Source organism: Nannospalax galili, unplaced genomic scaffold, assembly GCF_000622305.1.
Source record: "Nannospalax galili isolate Female #2095 unplaced genomic scaffold, S.galili_v1.0 scaffold472, whole genome shotgun sequence".
NCBI lineage: Eukaryota > Metazoa > Chordata > Mammalia > Rodentia > Spalacidae > Nannospalax > Nannospalax galili.
In genome coordinates, this window is record NW_008331487.1 from 211,851 (window position 1) to 228,737 (window position 16,887).

Genomic DNA, 16,887 nt, shown 5'->3' on the forward strand with positions numbered 1-16,887 from the left:
CATTATGAACCAGTTATACCACTCCTTGGCATATACCCAAAGGGCTCATCCTATTGTAGAGACACTTGTACAACCATGTTTGTTGTTGCTCTTCACAATAGCTAAGAGATGGAAGCAACCTAAATGCCCCTCAACTGATGAGTGGTTAACAAAAATGTGGTATATTTACACAATGGAGTTCTATTCAGCAGTAAAGAAGGATGAAATAATGAAATTTGCAGGTAAATGGATGGCTCTAGAAATTGTTATACTAAGTAACAGAGACTCAGAAAAATAAAAGATGTATGTTCTCCCTCATTTGTGGATCCTAGCACCAAATCCTTTTAAATTCCATGTTCTTTTAATAAGATGATACAGTCTCCATGAAATAACTTCCATCGTCAAGACTTCGGCTGAGCCCAATTACTAAACATAATCACAATTGGGCTTGTTGACGGTTGTGCGCCTTCATTAAAGGAGGGGCAAGGAGGGTCATTGGACCCTCACCAGATTATCCAGCCACTCTTCCAAGCCAACTGAATGTAATTTAGCCCTAATAACACTTGGTCAACTGAATTTGGGGATGACTAGAGTATATAATGTGAGGAAGGCTAGGAAGAGAAGGCTTGATCCATGCTGAGTAAAGGCTTTCCCGTGTGCATACCTCCAGGTCACTCATACCCCTCAGCAAACCCCCAGTCATCTCTGTAAGCTCAGTAAGTCATTGGTTCCCCAGGAAAACTTTAATCAAACATTGGTTTGACACTAGAACTCTAGAAGGGAATAAACATTGCTTAGTATCCCCAGGAAAAGAATTCTCACAACAGATGGAAAATTTATTTAATGTTATTTATGTCTCATAAGCATTAAAAAAGAAAATGAGAATGTAAAAGATGTTAAAAAGATATTGGAATGGAGATATTTTCCAAAATAGAAAAAAAGAGAAAGCCAAAGCAAGTGATGAAGGTCTGTGTAGATTTTTTATGATATATAAAGGATGAGACAAAAATAATATATAATCTTAAAATTTCTAAGGTCACAGTTTAGTCAACTAGTTTAGGAACAAAATACATGTATAAGCAAGTTATATCTGAGAACATTTGGTTTTTGCCCAAGCTTGATCTACATAGCACATGATAATTAAAAGTACCAGACTGGTAGAACTAACCTTATTGGATGTTTAACAGCCATACTGTTAGACCTATACTAATCTGGTCAGAGGGACTTAAAGGACAGTTTTTGCTCCTTGCCCTCCAAGGTCGACTGACTTCCAGGGAACTATAGTGCATCTCTCAAAATGCTATGGTTAAGTCACCTGTCCTCTTGTTCAGGGAGGCCATGGAGACCCCACCAGATGGACTTGAACCAGTGTCCAGTTTACAAAGAGGAGGGTCAGCATAGAGGAAACATTCCTTCCATGCTTCCAACTGAAGCCAGCCATGATCGAGCAGGACCTCTGACTTATCTTCACATAGATGGAACTGGTAGAAGAAAGGAGCCATAGGCTCCTCCCAAGCCCATGTGACCTCTGAGGAACAGGTCCTCAAACAACCTTAAGAATAAAAATAAATTGATTTATTTGGGCCAACTGTATGGTCTTAAACACCCGAAAGGAAAGTACAACCAAAGAGTAAAGTCATCAGTATATTTCTTTTAGAGTTCAAGGGATTACACTTCCCAGACATTAGGCTTAAGTCCATATAAAATATTATTTAGACAAGTATTTCTCATTAATGATTTTGTTTCTAATCAGAAAGTGCTTCTCAGATGTAAGACTTTAAATCTTGTTCTGCAACCCGTTATTGTTCTAAAATGATGCTAAATTGGTTTTCTCCCCCTATCTAGAAGCCTTTGAGAGGGCGTTGACACTGATTCTAGCCACTCCAACAGCTATCAAAGTGCCTGAAAACTAATCCTGAGTCCATCACTCCCAAGTCCAGCCTTGGCAGATGAAAGAAAAATGAAGAGGAACCCAATACACAGATGGTTTTGGAAGCTCTCGTCAAGAAATTCCAATGGACTCTAACATGAACATCTGAAATTTGCCCTGTTCTGACTTTGTGCTGGTTCCCTGTCTAGAACTTGTAATGCTGACTACTCTTGCCTTTACTTCTCCTTCACATCTTCTATTAACCAGTCAAGGACTTTCTTTTCTTCCTATAGTTAAAAATTGTGTGATTTTAGAGTCTTTTAGATAGACCCACTAAAGAGGTATCCCAATTGCCTCACCCTGTGTACCTGTTTAGCATGGAAGAAGCCAGAGCAGTCTGTATCCCAATTCCCTATCAGCAATTTGGGTAACCTCTTCAGAGGATGGTGTGATAAGAATAGGATGTAGGAATTGGCTAGGCAGTTAGGGTAGTAAAACAACCCCCACCCCAAAAGTAGCCAGTTTCTTGGCTGAGTCAAAATGTCCTTGGGCCTCTTAGCAACATACTTTTTTCCAAAGGCCAAAAATGTCAAAAGTATTTGGGAGGTCTTCTCTAATCCCTAAAAGATTTTAGGGTTACCTCTTCAGAGAGGGGAATGATAGAGTAGCAAAAAAACAAAAACAAAAACAAAAAAAAGAGAGTTGTCAGGGAAAAGTGATAGGGAGATATGGGAGGAGCTGGAGGGGAGGGAGTGGGTGTGGATTTGATCAAAACACCTTATGTGCATGTGTGAAATTCTCAATAATGTTTTTAAACTTAAAAAAATTAAATAATAAAATAAAAATTAGGGGCTTATTTCATTTTGAGATATTTATTATGAAGTGAGAACTTATATTTTAGAATCTTCCTTATTTTAAACATATTCCATTAGTTTTTTACTTTTTTACTTTTTTCAAAGATGTCTATTTTTATTTTCTCTTAGTAATTTATTTTGCTATTCATGCTTAAGTTCTTAATCTTTATGAAGATAATTTTGATAAGATACAATATAACAATTTAATCATATCCCATTTTCTTTTTTTAAATTTTATTTATTGAACTTTTGTGTATTTCACACAGAACATCTTAATCAATTTTATACCCCTCCCCATTGGCACCTACCTGCCCATGCCCTTCCACTGGAATTCATGCAGTCTGTCATTTGTGTTATGGCCTATCGTGTCAAGTTAGTGTCCCCAGATGTCCCTCAGTGCAAGTTCATCTATCCATTCTAGTCAGCCTATCTAGAGTCCCTCCCTTTAAGAAGATCAGCTCTTCTTCACCCAGCAGTAATCTGCTGCCAATAATTCTTCAAGTAAGATTGTGGCCTGCTGCTCATTTTCACAGTCCTGTGATGGGTGTTTTGTCTGCTTGAGATTACATGGTTCTTGTGCATGTTGACACCATTGCTATAGACTCATATGAGCAAGGTCCCAGGAGCCTATTGAACTCCATTTCCATATGGTCACATACCTCCTCCCTGGCTCTTACAATCTTTCCACTCCCTCTTCCACAATGGGTCATCTTTTAAAAGATTAATTCAAGTTGTCTATTAGAGAAAAACATAGACGCAGAAAGAAAAAATTAGTGTTTATTTTTCTTATAGGAGCAAGTCTTTCAAACTGAATTAATCATTTCAGTTGTATTAACAATGATTTATAAACACATGAGCAATGCTATTTCAAAATGAAGTTAGTATGTAGTACAGCTAAGTGATGTCAACAAAAAGCACCAAAGAAGGTGATCAAACCAAAACTACAATTTCTTTAAATTTCTATCTTTTTATTTGGGTGTGCACACATGTACACATGGTATATATGTGTGTGTGCATGCATGCCATGGCACACGAATGGAGACTGGAAGACAACTTGTGAGAGCCAGTTCTCTCCTTCTGCGATGTGGATCCCAGGAACTGAACTGGGATTGTCGAGGCTGCTGGCAAGTGTCTTTACCCACTGCCATCTCATGAGTCCGTGAAACTACATTTTTAAAGATCTACCAGTGGGCCTGCCTTACAGCCTTAGGAATCAGAGAGAGATAAGATGTAATTTATGGAATGGGAAATGGGCCTGAATGATCAGCAGAGTATCTTCAGGAAGGAAAGACTTGATATCTCTCCAACTCATACCCTGTTTCTGCAATAGCTGCCCTAATTCAGGCTCTCCTCCTCTGACATCTGGACTGAAATACTATCGTTCCTCTCCTGCAGATCTATCATCCCACTGCCAGCAGATTGACCTTTCTAAATGCACATTTAAACAAATCTCTCTTTTGATTTCCGTCCATTCACCTTCATTTAGAGGGATGTTTTTGATGAGTATGGAGTTCTAAGTTGACCTCACTTTGTTTTTTAATATCATATAGTTGTAACCCCACTCTCTACCAGTTGCAGTGGTCTCAACAAGTAGTTTGCTGTCATTCTGATCCTAGCTTCTTGATATCTGATGCATGTTCCTCCTCTAGATACTTTTATAATGTTTTCTTAATCATTGGTTTTAAGAAAATTAATCCTGATGTGCACTGATTTTTTTCAAGTTTATTCTGCTTGGAATTCTTGAGTTTCTTCTATCTAGAGTTGTATAATTTTATCCCAATTTAGAAACATTTTGGAAACATTTCTTTGAACATTTTGGACCAGCCCTTTTTTGATGTTATTCTAATCGGATCTATATGAGGCCTTGTGACTTGTCCCCAAGTTCACTGATGTTCTCTTCATTTCACTTTTTAATGTTTTTCTTTCCTGTTTCATTTTATATTTTTCTTCTTCTTCCTTCCCCTACTCTTCCCCCTCCTCCCTCTCCCTCCCCATCTTCCTTCCTTTCAGTTTTTAAGAGTATTGCTGTAACCCAGTCTTGTCTGGAACTCACTGTGTTGCCCAAGCTGGTCTCAAATTCACAGCAATGCTCCTCATAGAGCCTCCCAAGTGCTGAAACCATGAGAATGAATCACCACACCCAGCTCATTTTGGATAATACTATTGCCTTAATGTCTCTCCTTCACAGCTTCTACTCTGCCACAAGTACCACACATGTCTTTTTCTTATTTGATATTTATTTTTATTTTATGTGTATATGTGTGTGCCTGTATGCATGTATGTGTGCTACATGGGTTCAGTGTCTGCAAAGGCCAAAAGATGGTGCTCGATCCTTTGGAAATGGAGTTATAGGTGGTTATGAGCCACCATGTGAGTGCTGGGAACCAAGCCCAGGTCCTCTGTAGAACAGTGAGTGATCTTAACCGATCCATCTCTCCAGATGTTTCAACATATTTTTCATCTCTAGAGATTAATTTGGATCTTTTCACATACATTATGTTTATAACTAATATTCATGCCTACCTTCTGGAATGTAGGAGGATATTTAGATAATAGCTGCTTTAATTTCTTTCTTAACTAATTCTGTTTATTTGTTCATTTAGTTGGTTGGGTTGTTGGTTGATTGGTTTTTTTCAAGATAGTGTTGCTATGTTACACAGGCTGCCTTCCAACTTGTAATCATCCTGCCCCAGATTCCAATGTGCTAAAAAGAAAGTGTATACCTCAATATATGGCCCTTTTTCTTAAAAAGTCTCAAAGAAAATGTTTGATTAAATAAGCAAGTATTTGTTTAAAGTAATACATATTGGTTTGGGAGGGGGTTGGAATTTGAAGTCTTTCTGTTTTTATTGAATTTTTGCAATTTTAATACAGTATGTTTTTATCATATTTAGATTCCCTCTCCTAGCTGAACCCCCTTTTATTACCCTATGCACAATTTAATGTACTCTGTTGATATATATTAAAGCCTACAGAGTCTAATTTGTGTCTTTTAATGTCCTTCAGTGTGAGTCAATCCAGTGGAGCCTGATTAGCCTATCAAGAGTTATACCTTTGAAAGAAACTGTCTCTCCCCCTCCCAGCAGCCATTGGTCCCTCAGGTAGGGTTGGGGTTTCTTACCCACTTTCCCACATCTGTGCTGGGATTTTTTTCTGGCTTAAGCTTATACGGGACTTGTTCATGCTGTCGCCATTGCTGTGAGTTCATATGAGTAACTTCCCAGTTGTCTGGAAAACTGTTTCCTTGTGGTCATCCACCACCTCCGGCTCTTACAATCTTTCTGCCTCCTCTTCTACAATGATCCCTGAGATATGGCCCTTTTTATTTTATTTTTTATTTTTATTTTATGTGTATGAGTGTACTGCCTGCATGTAGGTAAGTGCACCCATGTGCCATGCCTGCGGAAGACAAGAAGGGGCTGGCAGATGCCCTGGAACTGGAGCTAACAGATGATTGTTATTTGCCATGTGGGTGCTGGGAATTGAACCTGGGTCCTCTGCAAGAGCAGCCAGTGCTCTTAACCACTGATCCATCTCTCCAGCCCCACATGGCCCTTTTTATCCTTATTATAGATGATTTTGTTCCTTGAACATTTACACATTTATACTATAGTACTGAAAGTTGATGCTTGACCTAGATGAGTGCTTTTTTCTGCATTTCTATGAATATTCTTGAGGTTTGTTCTTGGATATAGTTAATATACATGAAGACACATTGATTCCTTCAAGGCTTTCATTAGCATTGTCAGGCAGGGCCAGATTCATTATGTCCCTTCAGTGAATACCCATTCTGAATCTTTGTGCATTGAGAGCTCCAAAAATAGCTGTTAGGGATGAGAATAGTCCTCATAGTCCAAGAGGTTTTGCAGCACTTAACAACACTATGCACAGACCTGATCAAACACAAGCCAGACAGGATCCCAACATGGATGGGAGGTAGAAGGCATGAAGCCCCAGCCCTAGTTGAGGATTGAATGGCAATTGATAGATGCTGGTTGGGGGGGGTCAGTTTTCCCTACTGGTGTGATGCCTGGTAGGTTGGCCAGAGTCTAAATGATAAATGCACACCCAAGAGCACTTGGGAATGCAAATTAGATTCGATAGGCCTTTAAAAAAGATTTTAAGACTAATAATAACTGGAGTTCTCCCATGGGCCCTTGTGCTTCCTCTTCCTGTAAGCGACCTGAGGTGACCTGTGAAAAAGGTTCACTACTCTCTTGACCCAGAAAACCCTACAAAATCATGCAAATTAAGAGGTTCCAATTTTCATGTTCACTTTAAGAACACCTGGGAAATTGCCCAGGCCATGAAGGGTATGAATATCTGAAAAGCCACCACAGATCTGAAAGATGTCACTCTAAAGAAGCAGTGTGTGCTGTCCCAGTGGTATAATGGTGGAGCTGGCAGGTGTGCCCAGGCCAAACAGTGGGGCTGGACACAGGGTCAGTGGCCAAAAAAGAATGTTAAATTTTTGCTGCACATGCTTAAAAATGAGGAGCAATGCTGAACTTAAGAGTTTAGATGTAGACTCTCTGGTCACTGATCATATCCAAGTGAACAAATTGCCCAAGATGTGCCACAGAACTTAGCAGAGTGCACGGTCAGATTAGCCCACACATGAGCCCCCTGCCACACTGAAATGATCCTCACTGAAAAGGAACAAATTGTTCCTAAGCCTGAAGAGGAGGTTGCACAAAAGAAAAAGATATCCCAGAAGAAACTGAGAGACGAAAACTTGTGGCTAGGGAATAAATTGAGGATAAAATAAATGCAGATTAAAGTTTTTAAAAAAAAGACAATAATTGAGGCCATGAAGTCAGGGGAGGAGTAAGGTCAGGTAGAGAGGGGGAAGCAGGGCTGAATATGATCAAAATACATTGTATGAAGTTCTCAAATCAATAAAAATATTAAAAAGAAAGAAAGGAGAATCCTCAGCTTTAGAGACAGCCTCCCTCAGAGAGATACCTTTTTTGGAAAGGTCAAAGCAAAATATAGGACCCAAGGTAGTCATAGCCTGCTCTTCAGTGCAGAACAAGGACTGGATCATAATCATCAGATGAGGCACGTCCCCACCTAGGAGACCCTCCAGACAGTACAAGGAGGATTCCTGAGTACAAACCACTGCCTTGCTCCACACTTCTTGTAAATTTGAGCCCTTCTACACCTCTGCGTACGTTTCACTGACTCTGGTATACTGGGGAGACAGGAAATACTCATTCCCATTCATCCCATAGGGAAATGGGGGATATCCCTGAAACAATGCCCAATTCCTAGGTGAGTTCATGCTCAACCAGAAGGCTATAACCTCAAAGTGTTTGGGTCCCAGACTCAGACCTTACCTCCTCCTCCTGCTCTGTCACTATGCAATAGGCCATTTAGGACAAGGTTGTCCCCTGGGATCTTTTTGACCTTCATCCACCCTGATGATGGTGATAAGAGTTTCAGGACCCCTCATGGGATCTGTCCAAAGTACATGGTCCCTGGGGTTAATGTTTGGAATAAAGTTGGAGAACATTCATGGGAGCCAAGTCCTTGTCCCATTTTCCACCTCAATTTTCCCAGACACCCCAAAAGTAAAGGGTACATGTCACTAGCGCAATGATTCTGAGTCATTAAACAAGATTACAATGAACTGGCTTTTATATGCAACTCTAGAATCAGTCAGCATCTTACCCTACATAGTAGCATCAGTATTCCAAGGCACTAAAGGGGTTGGCTTCATGGATGAAAGGGCTAAGGAAGCAGAAATAGAGACTGAAAAGCACTGGCAGTCACTCTACTTGTGAAGAGCTGAAGGAACTTATCCTCTGAGGAGAACTGGCCTAGAAGAGGATTTCTCTCTCTCTCTCTCTCTCTCTCTCTCTCTCTCTCTCTCTCTCTCTCCCTTTTTCTCTCTCTTCTCCTCCCTCTCCTCTCTCCTACCCTCCTTCCCTCTCTCCCCTCTCTCTCTCTCTCCTCTCTCCTCTCTCCTTTCTCTTTTTCTTCTCTCTTGTCTCCTTTTTATCCCTTTCTTTTATCTCTCCCTCCCTCTCCTCCTCCCACCTCCCCGCCCTTCCCTCTCTTTCTCATGACTTCTGGGAAAATCAGCTAAACACCTTAGCTTGGCTGAGGAGGAACATCTACACTGTCTGACCCTCTTCAGTTTGTTCTGCCAGCCTCATGCAGAAGCTCAGCTCAAATCCTTGGCTCTGCTCAATTGTTTTTAAAAACCTCTAAAAGCATGAATGGAATCAAGACTCAAGACCAAAATTGCTTTTCTCTGTCCTCACTGTCATTGTCAGAATGGACTGGGCCAGCCAATTGATCCTCAATTGAGCTAAATTCATTCAGGTGCCACTGGACTGGGCTTTCTTGTATCTCTGTTCTGATCAATGTGCTCATTGAAGGACTCCAGCAAGGCGATGGACTCACCCTCACGTTTGTCACGGGGGTTCAATGACACGGGTCCCCCTCTAAGGAGCTGCTAAGAACAGAGCACCTTTTCCCCTCACACAGTCCTAAATTTTGTCTCTCCTATCTGGTAGAGGTGACTCTGTTAGCAATTTTATTCCAGTATTTTAAGGGTTACAGAAGAGAAAGACCAGGAAATACTCTACAAGCAGAAGGTATTTTGAGAGACCATTGGCATATTTATTCCAAAACACACAGAAATTTGAATAACAGCTATTTTTGTTGGCTTCACTTGGAAGGCTTGTTTGGACATTTTAAAATCAGAGAAGGGTTTTAACTTTTACCTAATGACTTTCTCTTTCTTCACACAGAGCAAGTTTTTCTTTTTCATATCACCTTCCACAATCCACCGCATATGCTCATGGATTTTCCCAGTTCCAAGCAGTCTGTGGATGTCACGGTCCTCCTACTCACATTAAGCAATTATCATAAGTCCATCTCATCCTGCTGCCCTTCTTGTCTGAAGCATAGTGAGACTGAGTAGTTTACACATCAGAGTCCTATCACCATTTTCATTAGGCTATTTCCTCTTTGGTGATGTTTATACGTAAGGTAACAGCAAATCTCTCCAAGCCTGCTATTTCTTCAGTCAATCGACGTATGTTTCTAGGATGGAGCCTCACAGATGTGTTCAGCAGATAGAAACAGTCCTCTGATGTGCCATCTACATCTGTTTGTGTATTTCCTTGTAGAAAGATTTACCTACTAACCATAGGCCCATGTGGAAGTGTGTACCAGTTTGCCCCAGTTTGGGCTTTGCTGTTAGCAGATAGTAACTATGGATCTACACCAGTGGCTTTATCTAGCACTCTTCATATGATTACAGGGAAAGCTAATCAGTCTCAAAGCCTGCTATTTCTACTGTGGACCCTGACTGCATTATCTGAAAGCAAACCACTGTCAGGACCCGTCTACTCCCTCCAGACACCACAATAGTCATGCCTTTTTCTGTTGACCATCTGCTCTTTGGCGTTTGGTTCTTGTTTCAGAGACAGGGTCTCACTGTGTAGCTCTGAGAGCTGGCCTGAATTTATTATGTAGACCAGGATGACCTCAAACTCACAGAGATCCACCTGCCTCTGCCTCCAGAGTGCAGGGATTAAAGGTGTGTGCCATCTACTCAGGCTCCATCTACTCTTCTGTAATATGGAGTTTCTGATGGCTGCACTATCTCTGAAGCTCAGGAAATGAGTGTCTACCCTGAGCTGGGGCCCATACTAGGAGCTACAGCAGCCCCAGTCTACTAGGTAAAGCTGTGGGGCATGGGCTGGAAGCCATGTTCTATATGGAGGGCAGTTTCCCCAGAGCCAAGTATCCCTACCCAATGCTCAAGGTAGGCTCTGGGAACTTCACCAAAGATGCTGTACAGCAGAACCTGGTGGACATGTTGAGGGTGGGACCCTATGACCACTGCTCCCCATACTATGTTTCGGCAAGGCTACAAAAGACCTCAGTATTTTTCGGTGACCTGAGCAAGGAAACAATTCTATAAATTCTTTTGATACTGTCAAATATTGACTTTAATCAGAATATTACTGAGTCTCCATTTGGTAAAATTAATAGTTGAAATGTCTCTTGTATTCCTCTACACAATTCTCAGTGCTCAGTGCTAAATGCCTGACACTCAATACCACTAACATTCTATTTTATAGAGAAGAACATCAAGGATTACAGAGTTTGAGTTTAGAAACTTACCTAAGGCCATATTGATGGCAAGCAACAGAGTTAGAACTCAAACCCTCATCTTTCTAATTGCAGAATCTCTTAGCCTGACTATAAGCCAAGCACTGGTCATTCTAGCTGGGTAAACCAGGGAATGCATTTATGTAAAAGACAAACCTAAGACTGAGAGTAGCCGAGTTACTGTGCACCCCCAGTCACACAGTGATAGACAAATCATTAAATCTAGGCTCTCCAAATCATCCCTCCAGAAGATTAAAATAATGTATTATTACATGTAAACTCTCAACAGGAGGAACTTTATTCCTTTTGTCTTCATTTGGAACTGGACATAATTGTTTGTTTGCAAAGAATATGGTGTGGAAACAGAAAATGTTCAATTGATGTAGAAGTGTAGTAGTTAGATTTAATTGTCAACTTTATTCAACCTACAGTCATCTGGGAAGAGAGTCTCAATGAAGGGTTGTCTAGATCAGGTTGGCCATGGGCATGTCTGTAGTGGGTTGTCTTGATTGAGTTAATTGGGATGGGAAGACCCAGTTCATTGTGGGCAGCACCATTCCCTGGGTTTGGGTCCTGAATGGTATAAGTATAGTGAGGGGCTGAGCATAAGAGACAGGCATGCATTTAATTCTCTCTACTCTTGACTGAAGATGTGATATGTCTAGCTGCTTCAAGTGCTGCCCGCCTTGACATCCCCCAAATAATGAGCTGTAACCTGGAATTGTGAGCTTTTTGTCAGGATATTTTATCATGGCAACGGAAAGGAAACTCAGATAAGGAGAAGCCATCAGAACCCACAACAGCCAAGTGAGTGGGCAATGTTGCTATCAAGAACCCTGTAGTACCATGCAGCCAAAGGACATATCGCTTAAGGTATTCTCAAAAATCTATATCCTCAGTCTAATCAGACAAATCCAAATGATGGGCCATTCTACAAAATGCCTAATAGTCTCCAAAACTGTCTTGGCATCAAAGAGAAAGGTGGTTAAGAAAGTTTCATCCAAGTGTAGTGGCGTAGGCCTGTTATTCTAGCATCAGGAAGTAAAGGCAAGAAGTTCAAAGCCAAGTTACCTTGGCCACATAATGAATTCAAAGCCAATGTGGTCAATTTAGTGAGACCTTGTCTCTAAAAACAGAGCCAGTGAAATGGCTAGTGAGTAAAGGTGCTTGCCACCAAGTTTGAAGACCTCAATTTGATCCCCAGGATGCACAAGGTAGAAGGAGACAGCTGACTCTGACAAGTTGTCCTCTGACCTCTACATATGTGCCATGGTATAAACATGTGTGCACACACATAAGTAAATAAACACATAATAAACATGTAAAACTAAAAGCAACAAAAGGGCTGGAGATGTGGCAGAAGGCAGAGCACTCACCCAGCACCCATGTGGCAGAAGGCAGAGCACTCACCCAGCACCCATGTGGCAGAAGGCAGAGCACTCACCCAGCACCCATGAGAACCTAGTTCAATCCCCAGTCCTGAAAAATAAGTCACAGCTCAGAAGGAAGAATACAGTGTGAACAAGCAATATGGTGACAACTGCAGTGCACTGTGGGATCTCCTGAAGAGGAAGGGGGTATCCCTGCGAAGCATGTAATGTCCCAGCACCGTCCACCACGTAAGAGCTCTGGGCCACATCCCTTTCTCGGTGCACACGCTTACTTAGTGGTGAGGTAAGCTGTTAACCTTAGGAGACGGGTGATGGGTATAAAAGAGCTCACTAGAATTTTTGCAACTTTCTGTAAATATGAAAATATCTCCCCCTCAAAAATCCACTTCCAACAATGTAAAAGTAAACACCAGCTTCTTCCTAAACTCAAGCCTGTGTGTTCGATGGACATTTCGTTGGCTTGTAGCTCCATGAAAAGAAGAGGGTTCCAAAGGGTATTTGGGGAGCACTTTCATTGTACACAGCTTGTGACAATTAGCCTTAGAGCATGTACCCTTGTGAACACCATGCCCTACACACGCACTGCAAGCTGCTCAGAACCAGTTCCAAATGCACAGCATTGTCCTCTATTCTGAGGGACTGCTGACGTTTCTTGTGGCCACTTGTTTAAGGACAATGGTCTCAGGTTGTTTTTATTTTTGTGTGTAGGGGCAACAATGCCACAGCTGAGCTGCTGTAGAAAGAGAATGACATTCTTTCCACTAAAAAGAAAGAGAAGGAACAGTTAAAAATACACGTTCATGCATACTGCAATTATCATGCAGAATAGATGCAGGAACAGTGACACTAACTAATGGGAGCACAGCAGCTGCCTGCTAATTGAAAGGCGCCCTCAGCACTGCACGAAGGTGTCCAATGCTAATTGCTAATTTCGTGTGTCTGTCTGATGTTGACAGGGAACGCACCGGGCAGGGGTGGAGCCTGCTTTCTTCCTCCCAGTCAGAGAGGGTTTGCTCTCAGTGAGGTGTTTGTTGGGGAAGGAACGACATAACATGATCAAGGCTCCATTCACTTGGCACACGCCTTAGACTCGCCGGGGTCATCCGACAGAAGACAGCTCAATGAAAATTGGCAACCGATAGTCATTAAAGAGACACTGACATTAATGGAAAATGAACCACATGCCAGGAGACGCTCGGCACTTGACGGTGTGTTTAATCCTCTGGCCCACTGGAAGGTAGCATTACACACCCTCTAGAATCACAATCCAGAGCTGTGAATTGCCTGGCAAGCTCTTGCTGAGGCAGGAACAGGCAGTTACTCTCTAGCCCTGCCTTGTGCTACACCAGAGTCCTAGTGACACGGTGAGTGTCATACCCACAGCATCATCACATTCTGGATGCTGAGGAGACTGTTTCACTCATTTATCAATCCATGTGGGTTGGTAGCATGGCTCATTCGATAAAGGTGATTGCTACTCAGCCTAAAGACCTGAGTTCAATCATCATGACCCACATAGTAAGAGAAAGTGGGCATGGATTTGACCAAAACACCTTATATACATGTATGAAATTCTCAATAAAGCTTTTGTAAAAGTTAAAAAAAAATGCAGTTTAAAGAAGTTTTTTTAAATAGCAAATTCATTTTGTATTTGGTATTCTGTTGGAAAAACATTTATCTTTTTCCATTGGTCTCACTATAATCAATAAGAAGGATTTCTGAAAATAAAAAGAGAAATAGGGTTTCAGAAGGTTGCCCTTTGACCTCTACATGTGTGCCATGGCATGCTTGTGAGCACAGTTAATGCAAACACACACACACACACACACACACACACACATCAGAGAGAGAGAGAGTTGTAATTATTTTTTTTTGGTCTTTTTGAGACAGGGTTTCCCTGTATCCCTAGCTGGCCTGGAACTTGCTACATAGACCAGGCTGACCTCAAACTCACAGAGATCTGCCTGCCTCTGCCTCCCAAGTGCTGGAACTAAAGGTATGCGCCACCACACCCAGCTTAAGAGTTTTAATTTTAAAAATTCAGTTCTGGTGTACTCCTCCCCCCCCCCAAAACTGAGATGCCTTATAGAGCTTCAGTCAAACTGGATGGAAAATCAGGCACATTCCCCTTTCCCCAAGGCATCTGTCATGGAGGTAGCTGTTGATGCTTCCAGCTGAGCATCTGAGAGTTAGTAAGATGCAATATGCCCACCAGGAAAGTCAGAACAGGAGTTGGGGAAAGACAGCAGGGTATCCCTCCTTGGGATCCACCTTAAACCAGGGGGTGATTTATCTGTATTCATTTATCTATTTATTCTTTCACAGTATCACACATAATGAGTTTTAGTTGGTTTTACCACTGTTCTCTCTTTGATGCACCCCTTGGGCTGAACCCCCTTTTCCCAAGCAGTCTCTCCTCCACTTTCACGTCGTTTTGTGTGTGATTCACTGAGTTTAATTAGAGTTTCTTGCATGAACATGGGTTGGGAGTTATTTACTGAAACGTGGGCAACTTATCAGTGACTACATCCCTGAAGAAGACACCCCTACAACAATGATTACCTGCTGGGCATGGCAGTGCGCATCTTCAATCCCAGCACAGGAAGCAGACAGGTGGATCTCTGTGAGATGGAGACAAGCTTGGTCTATATAGTGAGTTTCGGGCCAGCTGGGATTACAGGGAGACCCTGTCTCAAAACAAAACAAAATGCTCATTAACTAACAATAGCCCTTTGCGGGGCGGGGCACTCAGTGACCTTCCCCCCACCAATGTTGAAATGGTAACAGATCAAATTTTGTACAAGTCTCCTGAAGGTAACTATAGCTGCTCTGAGTTCATGAGTGTGATGACCATGTCAGACCAGAAGATGCCTTTCTGAAGCACATTTCCCTATTCTCCAGCTCTTACGTTATTTCTGCCCCATCTTCTGAAATGTTCTCTGAGTCTTGGAGGGAGGGGTACACATGTGTCATTTGTGGGCAAGCATTCTACCATTGTTTACTTTGGTGCTCTGACTTGCTGTGAGCCTCTGAGGTAATTGTCACCAAAAGCAATAAGCTTCTCGAGGAAGGCTGAGCACACCACTAATCTATGGGTATAAACATGAGCTTTTCAAAGGAAGCTTGACATGTCCAAGAGTAGTAGGTTTCCCTCTAGGGCCAATGGCTTTCCTAGCCATTGGCTCTTGATTAAGTTTACAGTCTCCAGGCATTAAGTCCCTCTAGTGAAATGAGCAGAATTCTAATCCAGTTACATGAAATGATTTTTAAACCATCCCATAGGTTGTATATTAATTACTATTCCTGTTGTTTTGACAAAACATCTGACAAAAGCAACTGAAGAAAAGAAGGTGTCTTCCAACTCACACTTCAATGAGACACAGTCCATCACAGCTGGGACAGCATGGGGACAGGAACATGAGGTGCTCATCACACTGCATCCACAGTCAGGAAGCATAGAGCACTGAATGCTGGTGCTCAGCTCCCTTTCTCCTTATTGAACCTGGGACCCCAGCCCATGGAATGATGCCACCCACCCACATTTAGTATAGATCTTGTTACCTTGATTAACTCTATCGAGAAACTCCCTCACAAGCATGCCCAGACTTTGTCTCCCAGGTGATTCTAGGCCCTGTGAAGTTAATCACCAATATTAACCATCACATGCTATGTATCTTCTGAGAGCAAAAGACCATGTAAAAAATCATTTCCCCCATTCTCCATGGAGCTGACCACATGGTACATCACAGTAATCGATCAACCAGCCTGCTAACCTGTGAAAATTAACACTGCAAAGGCCATGCATGTCCTTGGCTTACCACAAGCTTGGTAAGCGTGAGTCGGTCAAGGGCTCCATGTGCCCCTAGAAAGAGCTCCTGCGCTCCAACTCAAATTCTCAAGGCAGGAAAATCAAGCATTATGTAGTGATGGGATTATAGTAGTAGAGCTCAGTGCTGCTGTAAGAGTTAGAGCAGAAGAGGGAAGAGGGCATAGACGGAACAAAGGGGGAATGGGAGGAGTAGGAGAAAGGAAGAGGTGGGTAGGCTGTGGAAAAGCTGAGGAGGTGAAGGGAGAGGGGTAGGAGGGAAAGAGAAAGCCTGGGAGAGAAGGGAAGGAGTGGAGAGAAGAAGGGGAGGATGGAGGGAGGAGGGAGAAGGGAGGAGAGGAAGGAGGCAAAATGCATAGATCTGAACACAAAGAAGAAGGTGCCAACACACCAAAAGGTTCTAGGGTGTGGCTGGGGAGGTGAGGGAATGTCCCCACTACCTGTCCCATTCCTAGGTCCAGCAGCTGTATAACTGTCGACCTTTCTATATGCTGTCTTGCTATCTCCTGAATGCTAGCTTGGCTTCTCTGAGCTCAGGGATGTGAAAGTGGCCTGACTCTGCAGCTCTTCACACTTTCATGAACTCAAAAATACTGTGGGTAGCATGGTGGGGGCAAAGAGATGGACTCTATCTTGAGAGGCAGGTGACCCAATGAGGAGCAGAGAGTTGGACATTCTAAGAGAACCCCCATGTCTGGGTCAGACCTGGAAGCTCATCAAGAGGTCCCCAGAGGATATAATGTGACATGAAGGATTGTGACTCCCATGGGGTTTACCCCCAAAGACATCTGAGAACAGAGATGAAGGGGAATGCTATCTATGAAGGCCAAAAAA